At 44.1% G+C, this 22,459-nt stretch overlaps 2 long non-coding RNA genes across 2 annotated transcripts; one reads left to right on the plus strand and one right to left on the minus strand.

The window, feature by feature from the left end:
• Positions 1–3,274: 3,274 nt before the first annotated feature.
• Positions 3,275–18,246, minus strand: LOC135908443 (uncharacterized). The gene is made up of 4 exons (XR_011513862.1): positions 17,946–18,246; positions 9,449–9,568; positions 6,069–6,275; positions 3,275–3,397 (listed from the first exon to the last, which is right to left on the minus strand). It is a non-coding gene; the product is annotated as an uncharacterized lncRNA (long non-coding RNA).
• Positions 18,247–18,427: 181 nt separating this feature from the next.
• Positions 18,428–22,391, plus strand: LOC135908435 (uncharacterized). Its single transcript, XR_010566329.2, has 2 exons — positions 18,428–19,039; positions 20,308–22,391. It is a non-coding gene; the product is annotated as an uncharacterized lncRNA (long non-coding RNA).
• Positions 22,392–22,459: the final 68 nt, after the last annotated feature.

Consider the following 22,459-nt stretch of genomic DNA (forward strand, 5'->3'; position numbering starts at 1 on the left):
GATGTCATTATCCGTTCGCCTTTCTTGAGATTATGATTCATCGAAACCGGGCCCCTCGGTTTCCCTTCTTCTGGTTCATACATACGCAGGGTGTTTCAGCGAACACTTTTAATAAAATTTTTTTGAAGGTTGCCTGTGGCAGATAGCTCAATTCTATTTTATGACCCTGTCTACCCGAAGCGGGGGACAATACTTGCACAAAAAATTGAAATGCGAAATTCACTAATTAACAAGAATTCACCAATTAACTTCCTAGGTATTTATCTTATGACCCATATTGCAATTTACAATTTTTAGCAGTGGACTTCGCAAGGCGGATCCACTTAGAACGAATTCTCAGGACGACACCAGTTTCGAGGCATAAATTCCCGAACTTTGCGAAGAAATGCATGGGAGTTCCAGTTGCTTGTGTACTGAAGTGCATGAAACGACATTTTGTTAACAAATTAACTGGAATTCCAATGCATTTCTCCACAAAGTTCGCGGATTTATATTCTAAGCTGGTGTCATCTTGAAAATTCTTTCCAAGTGGAACTGCCTTGCAAACTCAACGGCTATAATTTGTGAATTGCAATATGGTCAATAATGTAATTAGTTAAAATTTCAATTAGTTAATTTTTATTATTTAGTCGATTTTGGATCTTAATTTTTTGTGCAAGCATTGTCCACCGCTTCGAGTAGACCAGCTCATGAACTACAATTGTGACATCTGCCACAGGCAACTTTAAAAAATTTTTAGTGTTCACCGAAACGCCCTGTATATATTATGTATGCAGCACTCGCTATAATTCATGTTCTACTTCCACGTGACTACTTTTGTACGTGTTTCAAGGCTACGCGCTATGGGTGAGAATCATTGGAGTATCAGTAACAAGAGCGTTTTCGAGCCATTGAGCGCGACAAGCCTCCTGGAAGCGCTATAGTTATGACCGTTGTACTTACACTGAGTCGTCTACGTGACATTATATTGCAACCAGTGAGCTCGCTTACATGGTTGTGCGCTCATCCTGCACTCGCGCATTTTGCGCGTGTTCTCGTGTATCCTAATTACTAATTCCTGCAGATTGCTTCACCGACAACTTTTTTTTTTGTCCGTGAGCGTGCCGGCGTTGATATTGTGCCTAATCGAGGACGCCTCATTACGTTCTATCCAAGCATTCGATCTTCGTACGCATCTATGGGAAACGCCAGTTTCTCCAGGCTTACTGAATGGCGCTGCCACAATTTTCGAGGCTCTATACTTTGCCTTGCCGTTGATGACGCAACTTTATCGACACGCCCTCCCACTCACGGGCCCTCAGGTGCAAAAGGCAAAGTGAGAGGCGTCTTTGACGACGTTCGTGCGGTTCGCCTCCTCAGTCAAGGTCTAGGCAACCCTGAGTATAGCGCACCGCGATCTTATCGTACATCATCGGCGAGAGTTCTTTTGCTTCGATCACTTCTGAGAACTGTCGAGGTATACAAGGCACCATAGGCGTCGGCATACAGTGCCATTGAGACATGCTTATGTGCTCTAGAGTTATCTCGGCATCCAGACGTGCAGGTGTTGAAAATTATATACCGCGGCCTGAGACTACCCTCAGGCCGCGAATAAGTTATGGAGAGGAGAAGGTCACAACAATGATGAAAAAGTGGTATGCAAAGCTGGCATTGGCCGTAATAAGCCCCAGGTCAATATCAACTTCCTTCTTCTGGGAAATCGGGTTAGGCGTAACGCAATTAATGTAAGCTGGGTACCCTGTCTTCCGTATTACATGCGAGTAGGCACGCGCTAAGAGACCTCGTTCAATTGCTCGAGAAACTAAAGAAAGAAAGGAAAGACATTTACTACAATGTTGTGCGAGATGTCGAGAGACTAGAAGTTCCCCTTCTGCAGAAGTGCCGGAAAAGATTTGGCGCACAGAAGTGCAGATAGCGCAGCGACAAACAGAAAACACCCAGGGACTTCTGGCAACGTACTTAATAACCATACGTGTTCGTAAAAGTTTAGACCGTAGTAGAAGTTCTGGGATATGCAATGCGACATTTGTTATAAGTACGATGGCTCGCGGCAGTCGTGCGCAAAGAGTAGGAACTCAAGATTCGTTAACTCGGTTAACTGTGAGCGACCGACTCCGACAGTTTGGTGCAGTGGAGCGTGTGCGGTGTGGTGCAAATTAAGTCTACCCTACGATTTATTTTTGTGTGTGTGTAAAGTGGGAAAAGGACTATTTATGGGAAGCATCTGTAATTCTGGACGCCTATGATGCGGACACGTATAGTGGCGGTGCTAGAAGTTCAGCAAAGCGACTTATATTTGCCTCACTCGTGGCCGCGAATCATTTAATGCTATATTCCAGGGGACGCCTTTCGCGCTTTGGTTCACCGGGACCCCGAACCAGGCGTTGGCGCGTTCTGTCGCCCGAGTGAAAAAGGCGTTCCAACAGGCCCACTGGAGCTTGTCGATACGGGTGTCGCATCTGGCAAGAGGCGAGCGGAGGGTGCCAAATCAAATCGGCCTGCTGTCAAGCCCTTCAGCAGGGCCCCATAAGTAAGCTGCAGCCAGCGTAGAAGCTTGCTGGAGCGCGGGTCGCGCATGGTCCCGTCCAACAATATGGCCTCATAGCATCCTCTCCGAAGGCTCCGCTTGGATTATCCGGCGAGTAATATGAGCCGAAATGCGTCATTCCACTTACAACATTTGCACTGATAAAAAATAAATTTCCGCAGTGAGTACCCTTATGAAAATCAGTGTTGAATTTTAGTAGATATTCCATTGCCGTCCTATTGCTCAATCAACAAAATTTTTGTTGAAATATCATTGTCCCACTATTGTAGATTTGTTGACCAGCATTGAAAAGTGGCCACCGTGAAACCATTGTAATTTCATTTACCAGTTATTGCCTTGACTTTCTATGGAATTCCCATGGACGAACAATTGTATTTCCATGAAATGTAATGTGGAATACAACATTAAGTTTATGGATTGTAAAGTGGAATGCAACAATAAGTTTATGGATTTTCAAGTGGAATGCAACAATAAGTTTATGGATTTTCAAGTGGAATGCAACATTAAGTTTATGGATTGTAAAGTGGAATGCAATATTAAATTTATGGATTGTAAGGTGCAATGCAACATGAAATTAACTAATGTTGATATTCGCCATTGAGGCATGGCTTGGCCTCGTGACATCTTCAAGGTGCATTTTCCAGCTTTCCATTGCAAGGCCTCTTTCCCTGTGGTGTTATGAAAAGAAACAACTTCGTGATTAAAAAAAAGCATGTGAATCATTCCTTTCATACAATAGCCCACAAATTTATTGAGCTTCAGACTCTTTCATTTCTCTTGCCAGTACTGAGGAGATGATGTCCTTTATGTAGGAGAGGCTGGCAGAGGGAAACTTGGAGCATGTGTAGTCTGGAAAAGAAATACAGCATAAGATTACCGATGCATACAAGATTTTCTAGCTGTCTAATAAAATAATAACAAATTGAAGCCTCATGCTATGTTCAAGTGCAGGCCACACTGCTAGTGTCAGTCATAAAACATCATCACAGAGTAATTTAGCTACGTTGTGTACTTTGAGCCAGGGTCTGCAGTTATCAAGTGTGCACCACAATATTGTAAAGAGCAGAGGCAGAATGAAGATAAACATCTCAGTACTGGCACCAAGCTCTTTGGCATGCATAAAGAACAGGTCAGTGTGTTAGCTGCTATTCATTTGAATTTTATATAATTCATTTGCACGTACAGGTAATCCTCTATAACGAAGCCAGTAAAACCAGCACTTTACTTCGTTATATAAAAATTTCGTTGAATGAAAATTTGACCTTTTATAAATTCATTTATCCTCACAGCAAATTTCTCTTACCCAAAAGGGTGCATAAACCTTATCAAATTATCGGGCAATCAGAAAAAATGAATTTCAATGACAAAAACAGTTGAAGCTTATCCCAAAAGTGGAAGCAATGATAGCAACACTAAAGTATCACAGCTATATGAAGGCTAATAAGCGTTGACATGCAGCCTTGTTGCTAAGACACTTATGTGTCCCCGAAATGGTCCTGACAAATTTTGTCGGCACGTGGGGCACAGCTACAGTAAAACATTCGCACAACAATCTGTGTAAAGCAGCTTACATTAGAGGGACCCCGAAATGATTTTGATGATTCTGTACAAACATACTGAGCCATTAGAGGATAGGTCCTTCTGATCATTATTTGACACATGTAAGTGCTCCGGTTAAAGCACATAATTTATTATAAAATTTCAAAAATTTACATTGCTGCCGATCACAGCACACCACTCGGCTGAATTTTCAGCCGCATCTAACCATTTGATGTAAACTGTCCTAATGATGCTGGTAGGGCAGGCTATCCGACTGGCCGCCCAGCGCGCTTCATCAATAATTTTTTTAACTTTATGGTGAACCAATGTTGTTCTTAATAGTTGGAATGTTAGGTAATTTGTTTATATAAAAAGAAAGTAACAGAAAGAGAATGCACAAGAAAAATTTGTCACTACACTTCTGCCGCACAGCAAGTGTCGTCTGCTTGTGTTGCAACGTGCTCCATTTTTACGAGAGCTCCACAGTCATTGTCAGTCTCAGTCCTTTCGCAAGAAACACGATTCGCCTTTGTTACGTTGAAGGCTGAAAACGTAGTAACTGGCAATGTCAAGCTGCGACACCATGTCCCTCTGCAAGGCAGCAGACGAGCGAAGTGGCTGCAGTGCATCGGACTGTCGATATCGAATCGGCGCCAGGATTTCCACGTTTGCAGCCGTCACTTTACACCGGAGGATTACTAAAAACCACAATAGTGTTTCGCGAGTCCGGTATTTGTGTAAATGCAAGCACAAGGAGACAGGGCCTGGCCGTTTGACTGTGCCGTTTCACAGGATGAGCAGAAGCGCAAACTGCACGGCGCAGCCACCTGATGGCACAGAGCTTGACCAAAAACAGTAACAGTAACAAAGTGTATTCTTCCTTGCTGCTGGTGTAAATATTTTGCACGAGCGTAATCGTTAACATGTTTTTGTAAATGCTTGAATTGTTTTACGCCGAGACAGAGCAATATTAGCTCGTTGTTTGGCTGGTTAAGCTCTGCGCCAGCAGGTGGCTGGACCGTGCAGACCAATCAGTCCGCTCAGCTGTGGTTACCGGAATGCCAGACACATTCGGCGTTGCGACAGACTGCTCAGAATGCACTCTGCTTCGATAGCTCTCACTTGGGGTCGACTGCCAAGCAACTGGTGGAGAGGTTGGAGAGGCTTCGCACACTCGGTCCTAAAGAACTGTAAGTAGACGGCACGACGTGCCGTCCTGACGCAGAGCCAGTGAAGGCGGAGCTTAGCCCTGATCACTTGGCAAACGAGTTGAGGAGAAAACGCATGGCTACAGAGGAGGGTAACTTGTAATCGTCAGTGGCTCTCTTAATACGCAAGGCTTCACACAAATTGTGGTGTGAATGATTAACTTTAGCTGTATCCTACGCGCCTACAAAATTTGTCCGAACTGTTTCAGGGGCACTTTAAGAGAACTTTAGCCAATTACAAGTTACCCACCTCCATAGCCATGCTTTTTCTCCAACTCATTCGCCAAGCTAAGCTCCACCTTCACTGGCTCTGCATCGTGATGGGACATCCTGTCATCTCCTTCTAGTTGTCTTGAGCCAGCGCACCAAGCCTCTCAAACTTCTCCGCCAGCTGACTGGCAGTCGATCCCAAGCGAGCTGTCGAAGCAGCATGTGTTGCGAGCATTCTGTCGCAATGCCAAGCGTGTTTGGTTTTCTGTTATCCACAGGCAAGATTTGGAGATTTTGATGGATAGGTGGAGGCGTACACTAAATCCTCTCCATGCTACTATTGCTGTGATAAGGAGCTTTTAGCCTAGACGTGCGTGAGTGGCCTGATCGCTCTGTACGGTCCAGCTACCTGGTGGTGCCGAGCTTGACCAGTCAAACTAAAAGCTAATATTGCTGTGCTGGCGCATATTTCTTGCTAAGTAACGCACGAGGAGATGCGAATTTTTAAAATAATGTTCCAAGACTGTAATTTGGAGTTGTACCACTAGGACTGACGTACATACCAATCACAGCTCGGATACGAATAGGGTCCAAGGCCTCCTTGAATGGCTGTTGCTCTTCTCACCCAGGAGCGGTTCGTCCCGTAGCTCCTCAGAGGTGAATACATTCCACAAAAGAGCCCTGGCAAATTTGCCAAGGCCACTTTCGCATGCTCAGCATAGCTTCTCTAGGGTGCCTTGTTCAACACTCACACCGGCCCCAATGTCCACCTGGGAACATGAAAAAAAAATATCATGTGGGAGCTGTATAGCCCATAACCTTTTGCAGAGTAAGATTCAGAATTTGCTGGCAATGACATACCTAACAAAAAATTAAATTATGCTGTTTTACATGCCATAACCACGATCTGATTATGAGGCACACTGTAGTGGGGACTCCTGAATAATCTGGACCACCTGGGGTTTTTAACGTGCATCTGTATCTAAGTACACTGGCGCTTTTCCACTTTGTCTTTATTGAAATGCAGCCGCTGTGGCCGGGATTCGATCCCGCAACCTCATGCTTAGCAGCCCAACACCATAGCCACTAAGCAACCACAGCGGGTGACACATCTAGGAACAAATAGCTAAGTTTAAAGGAGAGAAACAATGCGGTAACCTGCAGCAGTTACTGACATGACTTACAGCAGCAAGTTGTTTTTCATCGACTATCATTTTGCTTTATCATTTCTACACTTAAATAAAAAAATACAGATAACTTCTTTTATGCTTTATTTGGCTTATTATCTGTTGGTTTCACATGATTGTGTTTAACAAAATTGGGCCCCTCAGTTCCCTTTGTCTTTAATTTCATAATGAGGGTCTTGAATCAGGCAGGTTTGATGTCTTCAAATAGCATACAAGAGTTTATTGGTCAGCTGCCTGCTCATAAAGTTCACATATGCGTCACCATTGGCCAAAAGGATGGTCCACATCCAATGGATTGGCATGAATAGAACTGGCTAACACACCCACGGTTACACATAAACAAAATACCCAAGAATCTAGAAGTTGGAACAGTTGCCGCGGTAACACAATTTGTAGTGAAGAGGTTGTGGGTTCGGTTCCCATCGGAGGCAAGTTTGGTTTTTCTGGCACTTTCATATCCATTCATAATATCTACACACAGCATAAAGGCACAGGAAAAGCTCAAGTGCATACTACTCTGATAAGCACCATAGCCCTCAATATCAGGTGACACTTTTTTGTCATGTAGCACCAAAGTGACCTCTATCAAGTGAAATTGTACAAGCTCATGACATTAAAGTTACTGTCTGGTGATGGTGTAAGTTATCAGTGGCTTAAAAGGATTTGAACGCAAGCTCACTGTTATGAATTCATCGAAGAAAACACGGATGAGAAAGGGAGACAGGACGAGTGCTTTTTGGCAATAGTAAGTACAGGTTCAGACATGGATGCTACACAGCACACATTATATTAGGACTATAAATGACGTTTCTAGCCAGAAACATAAATGCATAATTACAGTGAAGACAGTGACAAGTTTCCTCAGGCATCAACCCTAATGTGTGCTTTCACAGACAAAATTGATATGAAAAATGCAGCCTATCAATGAGAGGTCATCCTGCTTACTACCTTTTTAAATAAACATCAATTTCTGATGATGCATTGCTATACCAATGTGCATGTTCCTGCCTTTGACTTGAAGAGACTTGGAGCTTGCTTGAAGTTTAAGGATAGTGCGAAAAATTCATTTTTCAGACAGTACCATTTCATGCATTTATGTTAGCTAGCTAAGACAGAGGATATGATAGATATATGCACCTTTGGGCAAGCAACAAAATGTCCAACTGTTTGTTTGGCTTGATTTACAACCTTGCCAAGTGCTGTTTTAGGTCGTTTTGACTAATTTGGGTGCTTCTGCAAAATTAATTGGTTACGAAATTATGAAAGCAATCACTTATGGTTCTTTAGTATATCACAACAGACAGGTGCTTTTGGATTGCACCACAGTCAAAATGCAGCCACTGAGCCATGGCAGCATGTGAAATGAAACTGGAAGTGGATAAATGCACAAGTGACGCAGAATGAAAAAGCAATCACTTGCCACTTTGTTTATCTCATTGTGCTTCTGCTGTCCTTTTCCAAGTTTTTGTGCTAGCGGATGCATGCACATTTAATTTCTTTTCTCTCGTCCTTTGATCTATTGTTATATATTGAGCCTGTAGTACTAAACACGAGCGTTACTATGCCATAAGGGTAGTGCAAACTGATTTTATGTTGATTCCTTCAGTACTGGGGTGGTTACGAGCCTCTTCAGTCAAGCAGAGCTGCTAGATTACGTGTATTTAGTAGCATGTCGCTGTCTACTAATGGCCGGCTCATCATCCTTACACAATACCGGGCAGCTCATTCCCACCAATTTACTCGTTTGATATTTATGAGAATCTGCAATTATTATTATTTTATTTATTGCATTCTGCCCAATTCTAACTAGACTGGCACAAGTAGTCGGGTAGCAAATACGTCGGTATCAATGCACTGCCCAATGCTGTGTAAGGGCACCAAGCAGGAAATTAGCAGACAGTGACATGCTGGTAAACACAAGCAATCTAGCAGCCCTGCTTGACTGAAGAGGCTCATAACCACCCTAGCAATGAAGCAATTACCTTAAAATCAGTTTAGACTAACCTCTATTTATTGGCACAGGAGCACTCGTACCCATGCATTCCGTCTTTGGCCCCAAGAGGCTTCCTGAAGTGAGAAGATGTACATTTTGAGATCGGTGGAATAGCACTTCAATATCCTTTTTTCTCCCTTTAAGCAAAAAATTATTCTAACAAAGCTTTCTCAGTTTAATAACAACACAATGAGCTATCACAAGAGGCAGTGTTTGCATATTTTTTTTCAATTCATTGTTAAATTAGCACACCGTATCAGCTTTGTTGAGTGGTCGTCACATGTGTACACTATTGTATCATATTCCGTCCAAGCATTTTTTTTCAGCATTGTACAGGTCCTGACCATTTGCCTGATGCAAAATTTAAGCTTTTACTGGAAAAAATTCTAAATACAGGCCATTTTACTGCCTTTCAATGGCCTATAAAAATGTTAGAAATGGCTGATAATCGACGAATGCATTATGGTGTAAAACTTCTTTCTCTTCATTTACCTGAAAAATTTTGTTGTGCTTTCATAGGAAAGGAAGAGTGTTCTTACCAGCGCCTTTTATGACATAGTTTGGCACTTTGTGACCAAGTTCACATGGTAATAACGGAAGCAAAAACCTTTACGTTGAAAAACATGTTTCATGAAATTAACTTCTTTCTTATTTTGAAGGGTCTTCAACTTTTTCAAAAGCAATGGCAAGTGGTCAAGCACCAAGGTTAGGACAGCTGCTGACTGTATAATGTTGTGGCAACATATGTTTAAAGGCTTTTTACCATAAATGTAATCGTGTTTTTCTGCCATCCGCTTCATATGTTCCACTTCATCTTTTAATTCCCGATTTTCTTCTTGAAGTGCCTTTACCTGAACAGTACAGGTGCTGCATGGGTTGATATCTGAAATAAAAGAAAGCATCTATTTTTTTAAAGACATACAAGAACAATTGGTTTAGCAGTATCACGCGCACGAAAATTATCTGTGGGCAGTGCATTTTCACAGACTGTCATTGAAGTTATCAACATAATGCCTTCTTACAAACACGCCTTAATTCAATATTGCCAATGGTAGTTGACAAACTATAAAAGCACCAATAAATCAGGCCTTTGGCAATACCAGTTATTTGGTTGCTTGATTCCCAACTTATTCAAAGATTAAAACTGGACAACCAGTGATCAGTCAGCCTGCATGGTTGTTTGATGAATAATATTCGAATGTTCAGATGTCCCGATATTTTTGTTTACTCCACACCGTTGAACGGTTTCAATGGAAACCTTATTTAAAAATATATAAACACAGACAATGATCCCTTTAGAATAAAAACAGGAACAGCGCAACACAGGGCGAGCGAGTAAAGAGCACAGCACAGAGCGCTGTCCTGTACTCCATGATGTGCTGTCCCTGTCTTTATTCTAAACATGAACCAAACAGCCCCACTGAACACAATGCTAACAATGATCACTTGCTTCATCATCATCAGCCTGGCTACGCCCACTGTGGGGCAAACGCCTCTCCCATACTTCTCCAACTACCCCGGTCATGTGCTAATTGTGGCCATGTTGTCCCTGCGAACTTCTTACTCTCATCCGCCCACCTAACTTTCCGCTGCTCCCTGCTACGCTTCCTTTCTACTTGAATCCAGTCCGTAACCCTTAATGACCATCAGTTATCTTCCCACCTCATTACATGCCCTGGCCAGGCCCATTTCTTTCTTGATTTCAACTAAGATGTAATTAACTTGTGCTTGTTCCCTCACCCAACTTGCTCTCTTATCCCCCTTAATGTTACACCCATCATTCTTCTTTCCATAGCTCGTTGCATCGTCCTCAATTTAAGGAGAACCCTTTTCATAAGCCTCCAGGTTTCTGTCCCGTAGATGGGTACTGGTAAGACACCGCTGTTACACACTTCTCTCTTGAGGGATAATGGCAACCTGCTGTTCACGATCTGAAAATGCCTGCCAAATGCACCCCAGCCCATTCTTATTCTTCTGATTGTTTCAGTCTCATGATCCGGATCCACGGTCACTACCTGCCCTAAGTAGATGTATTCCCTTACCACTTCCAGTACCTCGCTGCTTATCGTAAACTACTGTTCTCTTCCGAGACTGTTAAGCATTAGTTTTCTGCAGATTAATTTTTAGACCCACCCTTCTGCTTTGCATGTCCAGGTCGGTGAGCATACATTGCAATTGGTCCCCCGAGTTCCTATGCAAGGCAATATCATCAGCGATTCGCAAGTTACTAAGCTATTCTCCATTAACTCTTATCCCCAATTCTTATGCTGTGTCAAGTCCTGTACATTTGTGAGCCAATTTTTATTTGTATTTACTTATACAGAAAGAAGTGGCGAGCATGGCCAGTACTTTTTAGCGATGCCTTTTCTCGATGCCAATGCCTTTCAGTGCTTTTCGCATTTATGAGTGGCCTCTTTTAAAGCTCCGCCCGATACACAGCCTCGCTTGACCACTCACTAAAGCGAAGAGAACTGAAAGGCATTGTTATCGGGAAAAGGCATGGAGGAAGGAGAGCGTAGGAGAGGCGCCGGCCAACACAGACGTGTTGGAGGTAGTGTGACGGAAGTCGCATGCTGTTTTTCGCAATGCAGCACTGGTAATGGTGCCCCAAATGAAAATCTTGCCATAGCAACCATGCCCCTTAAGCTCTCGCTGCTGTGCTAGGCCTATGAAAAGTAAAATAAACTTGTTCAACCCGCGTCTTTCTCGCAGCACATTATGCTCGCAAGACAAGCTGACTTTGAAGCGAGGTGTGTAAGCTTGAAAGATGTTTTGGGTCTGTGAGTGCAAGTGTCAGCAACAGACATACTCAAGTATTTGCGGTGCAGGTCTTTGTCATCTTCTTCAACATGCCCCAGATGGGCACAGGATCGCATCTGCTTCACTAAAACTGATCAAGAAGTTTCACAGGCATTGTTCTGAATGTGGGGTGCGAGACCGGGCTAGTTGGTATTCCATGGTGAAGTAACTAGCGCAAGAGTGGACACTAAAAGGCGACAAGGACAAGCGCTTGTCCTTGTCATCTTTTTAGTGTCTCATTGTCTCATGTCCACCCTTGCGCTAGTCACTTCTTCAAAAATGTGACGTCAAGCCCTCCTACTTTGTTTCTTTCCTCCATGGGAAAAGGCATTGCTACAAAAACCGGCCCATGCTTGTCTTGACTAAGTAAGTCTGGTTAAGTACCAACCTAGTTTACATAATGAGCTTATTCGCAACTAGTGATAAATGAGGGTTAGTTATTAAATTTACAAACAACTTTTTTGGTAATAGTGTAATGAACAGCCAGCTATGTCATCTAACCTTTCAATCTCCCTCCTGTACAGCTTGTCCCACATAGCTTGAGCCAAAGTTTTAAAAATGAAAGGCACTCCGGACGCAAGTTGAACCAAATTCATAATGTTGGCACTGTTCTAGAGTTACTCAGGCTGTTTTTTTATTTTCCCCTTAACTAACGGATTATTTATGTTTAATTAATCAACTTTTTAAGTATTGGCTGCAGACCCCAAATGCTCTACAACTCTGCAGACCCCAAATGTGAGATGCAAAGTTGTAGAGCATTTACAGAAACCTCTCAATAAATTGTTTTCAACACGGTATATTTCACATGGCCCCTTTTTCCACGTTCCAAAGAAAGCCCACAACATATGAAAAAATACCACGTGGCGGGGCACTTGTGCACTGTTATTGTGCTGCTCTGATGCGTGCAATGGATGAACAGTGTCGGCTGCAGTGAGACTGGCCCGCAAGAGGGTGTTATGCCTGGTGTAGGTATCCGGGCATGCGGCTGTTATTGCAGGACGGTGCAAATGCATGCTGCTGGCCAAATGTTGCCAAAGCGATAAAGCATCTAAGGCCACAAAAGAGAAAAGATGAAAGCAGCATTTTGATTCTGCTTGAAAGAAGGAAAGGGCGAAGTGCGTGGGAATGATGGAGAGCAATTACTGCTGCTGTAATTTTGCCTTTGTACACAAATGACCTTGTAAAAGTTTTCAAATTGAACGATGATGCTACAACTTTAAACCTTAGGGCTCGAATAACAGCGGATAAGTCGCATGCGGACAAAACTAACTAATGGTAAAAAAACGTTGGCTATATTCAAGGAAGATTACACATGTATTCTTCAGACAACTCTTTCCATACTGGCCCCGTCTGCTCTCCTTCTCGCACTTACTGTCTACCAGACTTTTTTTTTATCTCGCACCCCACGGATACACATCACTTTGTGGTCGCAGTATCGGGTGGCCGCGTCTGGCTTCACACTTGTGCACCGTCACCAGCGTGTCAGTCCCCGAGAGAGTGCGCCCACAGGGTGTTCCAGTTTACCGGATGTAGATCATACCTTATGTGCCTCGTCTGAACCAATTCCAGTGAACTGCAATGTTGGGGGCGAGGACTTACGGAGTCGCCATCTGTCAGAAGCTCCTCCCTTGCGTAGTATGAGATCACGCGGCGCGCTCCTCATAGGTTTCGCTTACAGCGCTAAAAAAAAAACACCACGTGGCGGCCCTCCTCAACATTTATGTAAGTACTCTCACAACGAAGGAAGTTTTTGACTGTCGATATAATAATCTTGGGCAAACTGAAAGCACAGAATTGTTTACAGACGCTATCTCTTTGCCGAATACATATGTACAGTGAGCGCCACTGCACGCGGTCGCCAGGATGGTCTCCTTAATTGCGTGAAAGGTAGGCAAATGCTGCGAATAAACTATGCGAAATATGTTCTTATAGTGGGCTGTCTGTGTAACCAAATCGGGCATAACAGAATGAAGCCTCAATGCAGCGATCGCACGGGTTCGCAGCGACCGACTGCACGTCTGCATGCATGTCTGTGAACAATGTTTTGCTTTCGCTGTGAGCGCGTTTTTGCACCGTGCCGTGAGCTTTAGGCTGCAGCATATGAGCATTTTACAGTACAATGGCAATCTTTGTTGCATGGACGCTATCACAACTGTTCAAAAATAATTTTGTGATAGAGATTTCGACACCTACGGTGACTGTGATGTGCCATCGCAACGATTAAATCTTTTTTTGTCTTCTGAATTCTTGGACGTTCCAATATTATTTCTCAAGTTGCATCGCACTGTATGCTTATCGGTCTTCTCAGCGTGCGATTTCCCTGTGCTTCTTCGTCGTAATCCAGTGCAATAATTCATAACACAAACGTGACCATATGCCATGCCTTTTCTTTAATGTGCTTCTTGCCGCTCCCTTTCCGTTCCAGTGAACTTGCCAGTATCTAGCGTCAACAAGTTCATAGACCAAAACCGTCATGACATTAGCTAGGCAGTGGGCGCGGGCAAGCGTCTCGGTGTGCGTTTTCTGCTACTCACCGAACATCGCGCAGTCCTGACACCATAGCAGAAATCTTCCTCGCACCTGTTTGCTGCATACCGGAGTTGTAGGTGATGGCTGTCTGCCACTTCTAAGTTTCGCGAGTCAAGCTTCATGTGGCTCTTTGTTCTGTAGCTACGTGTGAATAAGGCTGACACCAGGCTCCACTGCGTACGTCCGGCACAACGGCACCGAGCAGCAGCCTACCATGCTGCACGCTTCCAAAGGCAGCCACTACCTATTAGAGTACTTTCAAATGTTGTCAAGCGGTAAAGCCTCACCACTTAATCAGAACTGTAGCACAGGTGGCACTTTAAACTTTCATTTTCAGCTCGCTTCGGTGCTTCCAATGCAGCCGATGCGGCCACTGTGTCCACGTGACCTCTCATATGTCACGTCACGCCGATGGTGGCATGAGCTTTTCCAGTGGTGGAGCTCGACCCCAATATCCAGAGCTCCTCAGACACACATATCCCTGTGTGTTCTCTACAGCAACGCTATTCAGCTGTGACCAGCGTTGAGCAGCGGATATGGCTTACTCCAATGAGGAAAGGGAAGATATGGTTTTGGCTCTAGGTGCGTCAAGTGGACATAGAAGGCGTGCACTTTAGCTATTTCCACACTGGCGTCCAGGTAAGCATCTGAGCTCAATGATGATTGTGCATGCATATGAAACGCTGAGACAGACTGGGACTTTTACGAAGAAGCAACATAAATCTTCAATCCTGGACGAGGACGTGGAGATAGATACTGTGTCAGTTTTCTTCAGACCCACGTGCAAGTGCTCGTAGTGTGGGTGCTGCAGCTGGAGTGCCAAATTCTTCAATGTGAAGAGTACTTAAGAAGAGGCAGCCTCATCCATACCACATGCAGCTGCACCAGATGTTGGAGCCCCGCTATTTCAAAAATCGAAAGCACTTTGCAAACTGGATTATAATCAAGGTGGAAGATTATCTTCCACCGGGCTTTGCCAACAAAACATTGTGGACTGATGAAGCTACCTTCTCATGTAATGCCCACGTGGACATCCACAACACTCACTATTGAAGCAACGAAAACCCTCACTGGGTTTTGAAGACATTACCAATATCAGCGGTCGGTTAACGTGTAGTGTGGAATTTACGGTGGCACTATCATTGGCCCCCTGTTTTTTAATAACATGCTTACAGGCGAAACATATGAATGACATCCTTGATGGGGCGCCTGAGGATTTTCTTTGCCGAGTTCCATTGGCTAGGATCAAGGATATTTGGTATCAGCATGATGGTGCTCATGCACACGGCAGCAGCAAAGCTTGCAAATGGCTGCATGAATTATTCCCGCAGCAGTGTATTGGACAGCATGGGCTCATTGCTTGGCCAGCATGGTCGCCAGATTTAACTCCCTTGCTTTCTTTCTCTGGGGCTACATCAAGGATCAAGTATACCGGACACCAACTACAACATCAGAGAACCTAAAAGAAAAAGTAAGACAAGTTTACAACTCCATCCCTGATACCATGATCAAGAACGGCTTGGAAAATGTGCCTATGAGATGGTGACCTCTTCGAACACGCATTATAATCGAAAGGCACTTTTTGGATTGAAGGTCACTGCAAAATCAATCCGGCCCTAACGCCGCCTCCCCGCCCAACCCCATTACACTCCATCGGCAGGCCGCCAGCTCGTGTCAATTTCAAGAATAAAAAAGAAATAAAGCTATCTTCTTGTTCTCTTTCGTCTCCTTAGATGCTTTATCGCTTCGGCACCGCTCAGCCAGCAGCATGCATTTGTGCCGTCATGCGATAAAAGCCGCACGCCCAGATACCTACACCAGACGTAACGCCCTGTCACGGGCCAGTCTCGCTGCAGCCGACGTCTTCATCCATCGCATGCTTGAGAGCAAGCAACACAATAACAGTGCACCATTGCCCCGTCACATGGTATTTTTTTATATTTCGCAGGCTTTCTTTGGAATGCGGAAGAAAGGAGCACGTGAGATATATCGTGTGAGTGTGTCCTTTTTTGGGGGGGGGGGGGACTTCGAGAAAGCATTTGATAACGTTCCTCATGAACGCCCGTTTCTAAAGCTTTCATGCGTTAATTCTTTTGCTTTTGAGTGGATTTGTGACTTTCTAACTAACCGCCAGCAATTCGTGCGCGCCAATAAACAGTCTTCTGCCTACCTTCCTGTCAGCTTGGGCGTGCCTCAGGGCACGATCCTAGGCCCACTATTATTCCTAATATATATCAATGATTTACCGAGTGATATTTCTTCTAACATCACACTTTTTGCGGACGACTGCATGCTACATATATCGTCCAATTAACAACCTGTCTGACATTCACTCCCTTCGGTCTGACTTTCAACGGATCGAAATCTGGTGCAACGAGTAGCTCATGTCACTAAACACAAATAAAACATCACTACTTTCTTTTCATTGCCAGCAATATTACTCATCACTGAATTATTTGATCTATAACTTCGCAATTTCATGTGTAGGTGCGTACAAGTACGTAGGTGTTCATTTGTCATCACATTTAACACGGTCCTTTCATACAATGCACACTACTAATGAAGCTAACCGCGTTCTTGGTTGTTTACATCGTAACCTTTATCTACCACATCCTTCTGTCCTACTTCTGGCCTATCACACAATAATCAGACCAAACTGGAATACACATGTACTGTTTGGGACCCTCACCAAAGTAACCCTAATAAAATGCTAAAATCTGTACAGAACCATGCAGCCAGATTCATTTTCTCAGAATGCTCATACCATTCTAGTCTCACCGAACTAAAATCTCGTGCAAACCTTGGAAGTCTTTCAGCACGCCGCAGAATAGCACGTCTGTGCCTATTGTTCAAGCTTTATCACACTTCACCTTGTACTCCTGCCATCAAGTCAGCACCAATCACGAAACAGCTGTATACCCACCATCTGCTCGAACCACTGTGAATCTTTCTTCATTTTTTGTCAAAACATTGCAAGATTTGAATTACTCTGACGTTGCGCTCCTCTCCAGTAGCACCGACTTCAATACAGTAATAAAAAAAATTTTATATAACACTTAATGCATTTGTAAATAGCCCACCCCTCATGTAAAATCCCTTTACTGGGGCCTTTGCGATATTGTGAATAAATAAATATTCTTTTTCATAAATGCGTGACCATCCACCTGTAGAAGACCGGCAGCTCGAAATACGAATGCCTTACAGTGTGAATGCCCCTGACACGCTTCGGCCTCCGCGGCCCCAACTCACGGGCCGCCCTGCTTCCAGCTTTGATCCTCCCGCACCCCTTGGGTGCCCTGGAGAACCTGCGCCGCCTCTTTTGTTATAATATCAAGTGCTCTTCTGAAGCGTTCGTTTGCCGGTTACATGTCCCCTCCGGGAGCAGTGCTTGTAAAAAATCCTCCAATCTCTTGTCGCGACGATAAAAGCGGCCCGCGACTTTTATGCGACACCAGTCAGAACTTTGCTGAAATATCGAGCAGAATGACTGATAAGCGGACAAGCTGGCACGAATTTGTGGCTAGGCTGTATTACATTGCGCTGCTCGGGCGTACGTATGAAAAATGTCAAGGTCCAGCACACAAACTGGTCGCGTCGATCATATTCGCTATGAGATGTTTTTTTTTTTCCCGTGTCTTAGTGATCAATTGATTGTACGTGCAACACGCTACACCGGCTACCTGGACAGCGCATAAACTTTTCTGAGACAGGTTCCGTGTAACGTGCCTTTAGTTGGGGTGCATCATGTAACCACGCAAACGACAACGGACGACGAAAGAAACACACAGGACAGGCGCGGATGTTTCATCGTCCGTTGTCGTTTTCGCGGTTACATGATGCATTCCAATATCGACCACCAACTAGCCCGCCTCTCCCTGTTAAATATGTTACTTTAGTAGGGACAGCCGTCAAAAAACACGAGATGTACTCACCGAAGGCAAGGAGTACTGCCGGGTCCGGTGGCGCTCCTTCTTTCCAACTGATGAGTTGAATACTTCTTTAATTGACCCCTGCTGCGATATGAGACGGAAGGCCACATCCGTGTCGGCCAAAGCATTCACGGGATACACGTCCCACTTGTTATCGTCAACTCACTTCGCAAGGACGTGAGACATCGCTCCAGCTGTCCGAGCAAACAAACGCACGTGCCGAGGCCGGAACATAAAATAAAGAACCAACTTGACGGGAGGCAACTAACAAAAATACGTACGAAATGGCGACGCAAAAATGCAAACACGACGCAAACTATACGCAAACGAAAGAGATGGTATCAGTGTTTCCTGCTCACTTTTTAGATATGGCTGTGTTTGGCTTAAAATTATTTTTTAAAAAACTCATAACAAAAGCTTAAAACAAAACTTTAATAAATGTTTGCGGCCCTGTGAGCCACACACTATTTCCTAATAATATAAAATGTATTTTCCAGACCTACCTCTTGGATACGCTGATCTAACGTTTCACTGTTGAGTCATTGAGCGTCGAGGCAGTTGACCGTCTGGCAACGCTTTAGGTTTTCTAGCCAGCGGGTGCACTACTACGTGATTGTATGACTACTCCGCTGTACTCCGCATTCGCTGTTCGCTATGTTTTACTTGGTGTTGCGCTCTATATTTTATCGTAAAGTAATCGTGCAAGGCCCAGCGCCGTTCACGAATAATGTCGCCGAGAAGACAATTCGGAAATTACTTATGGGACCCGTTCATCGACGTGCCCATACGCTCAAAATAGGTTCAAAAACGTTCATCAGTGGGCCGCTCCGTCTGCCGCGTTGGACAGTGAACTGGGTTCAACTGATGCAAGTGAACAGAATTTCTGCGAAAACGAAGCAGACGCTGACGCAGGCCACATCGCACCATTCCCTTCAATTGACGCTGCAACTGAAGACTGTCATCCATTGGAAAGCACGCATGAAACCTTGTCTACCTCGTCGTCTGAGAGCAGCGAATCGGAATGTGACGCTGATTGCGCTGACGTGTATCCTGACCCCGGCGAGCAGCATTTTCCGAGAGGCTGGAAGGATGACTTGGTAAGCGTTGTGGTGTCAGGCGTAATTTCCAGATATTATTCTGTTGCTGTGACGTCTTATTTTGCCCCGCTGTAACTCCTGCCGCAGGTTATCTCCTGAAGCTTATGCAGCGTAGTGACCGAGTCATATAGTGAAAATAATAGATGGAATGAAGTAGGGAGCGTACCGATGCGATCATTGCTCGCAGCAGTTATTTCTCCCAATTAAGGAGAAAACCGCGCTGTTAAATTCATATTACTGATGTAAACACAGTTTACATCAGTAAACTGTGTTTACTGATGGTAAAGCATTAGTAAACCGGTGCTGGTAAAGTGGAGCTGAGGCAGGAACAGAGCACCGCAGAGCCTTAGAATACGTAATGTGCTGATGGAATTTCCTAGGGTTTTCCTTTAACGTTCAGGCGTTATCTTGGCGCCTGTTCTAGCATATATACATAATGCGTGCGTTTGTGCGTTCGTGTGTGTGTGTGTGTGTGTGTGTGTGTGTGTGTGTGTGTGTGTGTGTGTGTGTGTGTGTGTGTGTGTGTGTGTGTGTGTGTGTGTGTGTGTAATTTTGTCGTGTTGTGGCCAAAGCCTGCTTTTTTTGGGGTTGTTTGTAAATGAAGCCCTCAAATCTTCCTTGAACATCTGTCGTTATTTAATAGTACTCCAAAAGTACACGTTAAAAATATCTGCTGTCCCGAAGCACACATTTCATGGCAAGACAGTGCTTAGTCTCACTGTGCTGCATGTACAGCCGCCCTGATTTTTAATAATATAGCGCGAGCGTCGACTGAACTGCTGGTGAGCGCCTTATAACGGCGATAAGCGTGCAACAAGGCGAGAGTTCGCGCACGAGCCTTGTTACCTTGTTGCACTCGCCTTGTTGCACGCTTATCGCCGTTATAAGGCGCTCACCAGCAGTTCAGCTCGCGCTATATTATTAAAAATCAGGGCGGCTGTACCATGGCTGCTTTAAAGAGGTTTCTTTGGTGGCCATCTGGTGTTCACCATGCACAGTTGGCATCTGCATTATTTCGAGGCAGGTTCACAAAGTAAAAGGGGTAGCTTAAAATGGTGCATTAAAGTTAGTTGCCAGGTTAAGTAACATGTTAGCCAGTATAAACTCAGTGCCACAAGATAACTCATGAACTATGAAGCCCTTGTCATGGCAGGACTTTCTGTCCAATTTACTGTGCAGGTAACAAAACAGGCATCTACAAGTGTATGATTGTAATGTTGTACTTTTTCTAACACCACCATTGTTTGCTACCATTCCTCTCTGCTTAGGATGAAGACCTGTTTCCTGGAGCCAAGCTTATGAAAGCCGAAAGCCTCTTAATGGTCATGGCCCACAGCTTGCGCCATGGCTGCTCAAAAGAAGCCACCGATAGCTTAGTGCAGCTTCTCAGAGCTCACTTGCCAGAAGGTGTCACGTACCCAACATCAAAGTATACTTCTTTTTTGACACTTTGCCGGATCCGAAAAGCAGTATGCTAAGCACTTATACTGTAGTGTGTGCTCTGGGTATATTGGTGAACTGCCAGAATTACCAGGAAATGATGTGGTTGGCAGTCAGTGCAATGTGAACTATGCGAGTGGCAGCTTACTGAAAAGCTCATCATTTTTTCTTGTAATGGATCTGAAGGGCCAAATTCCAGATGTGTTAGAATCAGGAAAGCTGCAATGCAGTAGAACAGGCACTTCCTTTGATGTGTGTGACATCACAAAAAGCTATCAGTACAAGTTGCCTGTGACTTCGAATGACATTACATTGACATTGAATACTGACGGTGTGCCCCTTTTCGAAAGTTCTGATGCGAGCATGTGCTCTCTTCTTTTGATGATTAGTGAACTGCCATGCAAAGAATGTGCACAGACTCTTTTGTTGTCTGGGCTGTGGTTTGGCACAGGGAGGCCATCAATGAACTCTTTTTTGATACAGTTTGTGAAAAGAATGAATGAAATATCATCCACTGGAGTTGTTTGGAGGGACAGCAGGGGTGTATCGCACACGTCAAAGACATTTCCTGGTCCCCGTACAGTAGACAGCGTTTCCAAATGTGAACCAGTATGACACAATTCAACAGTGCTTATGGTTGTGCATCGTGCGAGGACTCTGGGCAGGTTGTTTCAAAAGGAAATGGGTTTTGTCGTGTGTGTCTGCCAAGTGCTTCTGCAAACAAGCTCAGAACACGAGCCATTTTTGTGCCATGCACAAAAGGCCGTGCAGGCCCCTAGTTGTGGCATCAAAGTAGCAAGTGTGCTGACACTTCTTTCATTTTTTTTTTCATTTAGTGAGGCCTTTGTAGTACACTACGTGCATGCCGTTTGTTCTGGTTTTGTTCGGGCAACAATGTTTATGTGGCTGAAGTCCAGACAGTGCCACCGATTTCATCTATGCCGACATCTTCCTGATGCAGACAAATGTCTTCTGAGCCTCGCCCCCATATGGGAGCTCATGAGGCTGCCAAAGTGTTTAAAGGACATAAAGGAGTGGAAAGCTGCCGGTTGGAGGAATCGGCTGCTGTTTTGTTCCCCAGTCACATTAATAGGACGCATTCTAGAAAGACAGTACAACCATTAGTTGAAATTTTTTGTGATCATGCATTACCTTCTTGACCCTTGCATCTGCATTCAGGAGCTTGCTACAGTTAGGAGAAAGATGAAGAAGTTTCTTCTTGAGTACCAGGAATTGTACGGTATCGAGTACGTGACATATAATGCTCTCCTCTTTTGCATATTGTCGACAGTGCCGTAAACTGGGGTCCTTTGTGGAGTCACCCTCTTTTTCCATTTGAATTTATGAATGGTACACTTAGACGCTAAGTCAATGGCATCAGATATCCACAATTTCAGATTGCCAACTGTAGCTGGCAAAATTAGATGTTTGCGTAATATTTTGTTTGAGATAAGTGAGTGATAGTTGTCCAATTGGCATGGTGAAGTAACATTTTCCTTAAACTAGATAATAAAAGATGAGTAATATGAGATGCCATCAAAGGGCTTTAGACTTGCTTTAGCTATTCGCTGTCTGGAAGTTGCTCACAAGACCTTACAGTCACTTTCATCGCTTGTTACAAAATGAATACTGCAGCTGCATTTTGATATTCCAACACCATAGAAAATGTTACATTACCTTGCAACAGAGTTCAGTTTTGTTGGAAAGCTCTATGGACTCTTTTGAATTAAGCACATCCTATTTAACCATGCTTGCTTTTGTTAAGTTATTACGTGATGTTGTGCCACATTTTTATGCTTTGTTATTATGTGTGCTGTGAGCAAAAGTGATATATACAGATTTTTTTCATGTATAGTATGCTTTTGTACACTTTTGCGATGCCTTTAAATAATAAAGAGCATTATATGTCTGGTTCCTTGAGTAATCGCTGCTTGGGGGAGTAGCACACAGGTTCACGAGTGGCCCCTCATATTATCACAA

The sequence above is a fragment of the Dermacentor albipictus genome, chromosome 1 (assembly GCF_038994185.2).
Source record: "Dermacentor albipictus isolate Rhodes 1998 colony chromosome 1, USDA_Dalb.pri_finalv2, whole genome shotgun sequence".
NCBI classification, from domain to species: domain Eukaryota; kingdom Metazoa; phylum Arthropoda; class Arachnida; order Ixodida; family Ixodidae; genus Dermacentor; species Dermacentor albipictus.